Raw genomic sequence first — 5,678 nt, forward strand, 5'->3', positions numbered from 1 at the left:
CGCATCACGCCTCGGTGCGCCCGCCTCTTGCCTCGAGCCCGAGCCGCAAAGAGGACCGCATTGTTTACGTCATTTTTTTCATTATTCATAAAGTGCAGTAGGCCTACACCCTAACCAAGCCCTGGAAAGTAGCTTACAGTAGGGCAGAGTTTCACTGTGGGCCTATAATTAAAGCGAAACTATATTCCTTTGGAGACTCAGGCTAATTGTAGTGAGTCTGTTTCCCTAATGCGTTTGTAATGAGTTATTATCACGGTGCAGAGTAGGCTACCCGGCTCTGAAATGATTTTACAGTTTTGTCATGTTTATGTAGCATTTGCATAGGCTATGTGATGTTTATTTAGTATCTAATCTAAAGTAAAAGTATTTCATTTTGTTTTGAAATAACTGACCTTGCTTACTCACAAGCCTGTATATAAACCATTTCTGGATTAACCAGGGACTTCTTATCTAAAGCCAACCAAAGTACAAGATCAGAATGAATGACATTTCATAATCATGCCATTTGTGGGCTTTGGAAAAAATGTTTTAATAAAAACTTAAACATTACCAGACTGCAATGCAGTATGGTAATATAGTAATATATGGCGCAGAATTAATCTGTGCCATACTATATATTATGGCACAGATTAATTCTGCTTGTGCCAATCAGTATTCAGTCCACAACCGTTGTGCGTGCGTCTGCGTCATTTTAGGCTACGCACGGACGCCAACAGCTAAATATAGTTTTCTCTGTCAGCGCGTGTCAGAGGAGATGAATCTTCATCGCCTGCTCTGAACTCAAATCTGACAAGCAACCCTACCATATGATGCCTCATAAATGCCCCCACCCCCCCACCACCACCAGCAGCACTATATGGCTACAGGCAAATTACATTTCCGTGTGGATGGGAAAGAGTGAGTGTGTTTGTGTGTGTGTCTGAGCCCTGACTGCTCATTTGTGTTTGAGGACTGAAGAGGGAAACAACAGAGGCTTTTAGGCAAACTCTTCCCTCATCAGCTGATTAGCAGCTGACTTGTATTCACTCTAAATACAAAACAAGTATCAGCTGGGAACTGGGGAGATGCAAATGAGTAACACTTCAGTTTCTTTCTTGAATTAAAGCTGCAGTTAGTTATATATTATATATATAGTTATTCCAGTGTGCCTTTGGTGTGAACAGTAGGGACGATTTGTTGTGTAACATAAACTGACAAGGATCATTTCTCTTTCTCATGATTGGAGCTGAATAAAATCATTGCAGTCTCTGTGTGTGAATGTGGTTTCTAATGAAGAAGACAGATACCAGTAGCAAAGCAATGTGCATGATCAACTTACCATCTGGTCACTGCTAATGATGAGGGCTTATCTAAGCACACACTTCACACAGATTTCCACCCTGCATTGTCACCTATACAATGCTTTTAATTTCAATCAATAGCACCTGATCACAAAAGCTATGGAAATGTCATAGTCTCACATAAAACCCAGGAAATATTTTAGACTTAATGTTATAAAGTTTGTTGTTATGGCTGCTGAGAGACTGCCAAGTGTGTACACAGGAAGGGTTTGGAGCACATTGTTACATTATTTGCTACAAAGCATTTCCAGCATGTGCAAAAGTTTTAGCGATGAGAACTTTACATTCCGATAGTTTCAACACGAGAACCTCATCAAGGACAGGATTTGATGTTTTGATATTCTTCTCCCCTTTTCACAGCACCTTGAGCTGTTTTGGGAAGTAAGAAGACACCCCCACCCACAGAAATTCCCCATCACAAGGTCCCAGATGGGACAGTCCCACAAGCGAGGGGGCAGGTGTGGTGGCCATGGATGGTGCTGAACACCAGTGATTAGCCAGGCCCATGTAAGTGCTGGAGGGAGTTAAATGGGGCAGGCTGCCAGCTGCTGGTGTCTGGTGATGATGGGCTGGGGGAGGGGGTCAGCCATGGTGGGTGGGGTAGAGAGGGGTGGGGGGGTCCATTCTCTGACTCCAATATGCACAAGCTGCCTTGCCACAAACAGAATGTTACACATCTATCCAAATGACTAACTTGAGCCTAGTTCTGCACATTTGTAGGACTGGTCGGTTATGGAAAAAAAAATCAAGATTATTTTAACACCATTACTCACTGACTTTTGGAAAGATGTTGAATTTTTGAACTTGAAAACAGTGAAACAGTTGGGAACAGTAGGAGGGGCAAATGTGTGCGTGTCATTCAGAACACAAAACAAGAGTTTTTTGCAAAAACGTAATGTGCAACATGATTGTTTTTCTCGATTACATTGTTTTTGTGATTGTTAGGAGCCGAAATCGAAATTTGATTGATTGCACAGCCCTACACATTTGTTCTCAGCTTCCATGCATTCTCTTTGCATGCACACTGGAGCATACACGGGGAACAAATGTAAACATAAGAACACAAATATCAATGCTTCCATGAACACATGATTTGATCATGCAATAGGGTTGCATCATATTAAATTGAGCGACAGAAATCAAGCACACACCCCCTTCATTTTTACCAGGTTACTGGTTACTATGATACATTTGTGGTTATTAGTAAGCACCTGGCCCACTAATCAATATCATATTTGACTGTGTTTGTAAAGCCAGCTCTATTTAGGTCTCTGTCAGAGGAGATGGCTGTCACACTGCAGCTGCAGTCGTCATAGCAACAGGTGATCTGCATTTCCTTTTGTGTGCTTGATTGCTCTGTTTGACTCAGCGCTCTCTCACTCTATATGTTTGTAGGGTTGGGTGGAGAGCATTGATCAGCTCATCCTGTTCGACAGACCTATCCATCAACTGTGATGACTCTATTCTGGGATTAATGGGATGTGTTCCAACCCGTATAATCCTATTTCAACATACAGGAAGTATGTGTCCTGTAGTGTGCCACCCAACACGGGTTTTGTATTTCAGAAATGTCATCAGGCAGAGGTGCCATCAAGAGTGGAAACCACGTGATTAAAACGGTGGTAATAAAATCAGATTGGCACAGTCTATACCATTATACTATTGTACGTCCTTATTATTAAAGGGTTGATTCACCCAAATAATAAAAAATAAACATTTTCTCATTTACCTGTAGTGCTATCTACCTATGCAGATCATTTTGTTCTCTAGGTTTCGAGATATCTGTCTCGGAGATTTCTGCCTCCACCTTAAAGGCTGTTTGCTTCTGCGTTGAATTGACGGCGTACCCCCGCAGACCCCTCTGCGGCGCCGAGCCCTCCGCTGTAGCTCGACGTGCACCTTCAAAAATATGTAACTTTGCGTCGAGGTGACACAGACCGCAATTGGTCCTGTGTGTTGATAGCATTGACATATATAAAATGGACCAATAGAGCCCGTTGCTCTGGACGGAGACCAGTGAAGGATATTAGAAGAACTTTTCCGGTGATCTCTTGCTTTACTGCGCAGCCTCCAACTGACAGAAACAACGTAAATGTGACGTGAACAACGTCTGAGAGTTGTAAGTCTTCTGGTAGCTGTGCCAAGAGAAATCTCAATCATTCCCAATCTTACAGAGATGGAGAGCGTAGGTATATGTAAGGAGATAGCATAGGCACAGGCTAATTACTGATCACTAACATGCTAGTTAACATTAGTAATTAAACTTAAACAGCTAATGTAAGTCGAAACTGCCTGCGAGCTTCTCCTGTACTATACGGTAATTCCTCAACTGTGCGACAGTAAGTCGCTTGGTTATGACACAATCGTTAGCCTATTGTTATAAAAGCGTCTGCTACGGAGCCATAACGTGAGGTACAAGGTAATGGAGCCTTTTATACGTTGTTGTGTTTCTTTAGAAATAAACAATGGACAAATAAAGTCTTTAAACGCTTCAGATGTAAAGTTATTCGCTGTCAAAGTGACGTCAAAATGAATGGGAGTCAGTGGAATGCTAACGGGAGGTGATCTCTTTGTAGCGTCAAAATGGCGCCATAGGAGGTTCGAGTTCTGAAGTGAAGCTTACCCCCTTGGTTGGTAGTCTATGTTTCCAGAAGCCTACTGTGGGGAGTAGCAACATGCTAGTTCACTGACATAAGCTTTGCAAATAAACTCAGACATATTTTGGTTCCAATGACAGAGTTATCCGTTTATAAAGTGTCTATATGTCAGTAACGTTTTGAAATGAGCACTTCGCCAGCAAGCAGTACTTTGTGGGCAGTTGTGCTAAAGTTTGCATAAAGTTTCCATAAGTTTCCATAAACTGGCTGGCAGACACCTCGCAAATAACCTCAGACTTATCGCCCCCTAGCGTTATGGCGGTGAAATGCACCGCGATGCAAAGCAACCCCGACGCAGAACTCTGAAAGGGTCATGACGCCGTAGGAGCGGAGTTGACGCAGAAGCATAAAACAGCCATAATACAACAATGCTGTAAATTGTTCAATTTAAAAAGCAACATCTCTTTTCAGAATAAGTGCCCCATTACTCTGGGTAATTGAGGCCATGCTGTGAACAGTGTTCATTGGAACTACTTTATACAGTAGAAATAGTCCCTAAGAAAAGGGTTCATAGCCAGGTTAAATTATATTACTGATTCGGGAAAACTATGTTGCTGAATTTGGAAGTGTAATTTGTCTCAAAACCTGTACGAGTACAACCAAATCTACTTTAGATAAATGGTTTTCCCATTTACCAATGGTTTGTGGACACCAATGCTGGTTCTACCTAAGGTTCTGATTTAGTATGGCAGTATGCACTTTTAATGCCAGCTCATGGGTGGGTTTTTGTTCAGATTTTCACCCGGCATGGCCTCCAGGACGGAGGTGTCTTTGTTGCAGTAAATTGTCCCTTTGTTGTGTCCCTCTGGGCACTGAATAGCTCTTTGTGTTGCTGACTGATAAAGCTTCTGCAAACAGTCATCTCACTCGCACATATGCTCGCCCACAAAACACAGACACGCAGCCAGAGGTGTCGGTAACGACGTTACATCTACATTAGATCACAAACTTACAAACAGATTCACATACAGTGTGACGGTAGACGCCCTGGATAAGCTTATCTCTCATGTAAACGGGGCCTTGTCCTTAACGGTCACACCTGCCATCCCCACTTTAAGAATCAATCAAAAGGGCCCTCCCATCTATGATTGGCATTATTCTGTGAGATTGAATGAGCAGTAGGTCGGTATCAGATTGGCACATATTTGCATTTTATGGCCCACTGCAGAAGGCTTGCGGGACTGATTAGGTGGTTGGTTTCTCCAGGGCTGGAGGACAGAGACCAGGCGGGCACATCTGTCATGCTTTACAAGATTGAAGCGTGTGATTCGCCTCATCAGACTGGGCTATTTTTGACCTTACAACTCAAAAGACCAATCCTCTGCTCAATTTACGATAGCTTTCATCATCTTTGATCAACTTTATCCCATTTCCTTTGTCTTAGAGCTCTGCTGACTAGCAATGTTGTCGTTAATCCTGTTCCCAATATTCCCACGAGTGCTCTCCAGTGATTGTGTCCACATCACATCTGTCTACTCTCTCGGCTTCTGCATTTGTCAGTGTGTGTGTAAGGGAGAGAGAGAGAGAGAGAGAGAGAGAGAGAGAGAGAGAGAGAGAGAGAGAGAGAGAGAGAGAGAGAGATGGCAATATCTTAATGTCAGAGTGCATTTCCTTTGTTTTCTGCACAGAAACCAGGGCTCTGTTGTAACTGCAAACATTCACATGAACAAATAACAGCCTC

This window comes from Perca fluviatilis, chromosome 9 (assembly GCF_010015445.1).
Source record: "Perca fluviatilis chromosome 9, GENO_Pfluv_1.0, whole genome shotgun sequence".
Lineage (NCBI taxonomy): Eukaryota > Metazoa > Chordata > Actinopteri > Perciformes > Percidae > Perca > Perca fluviatilis.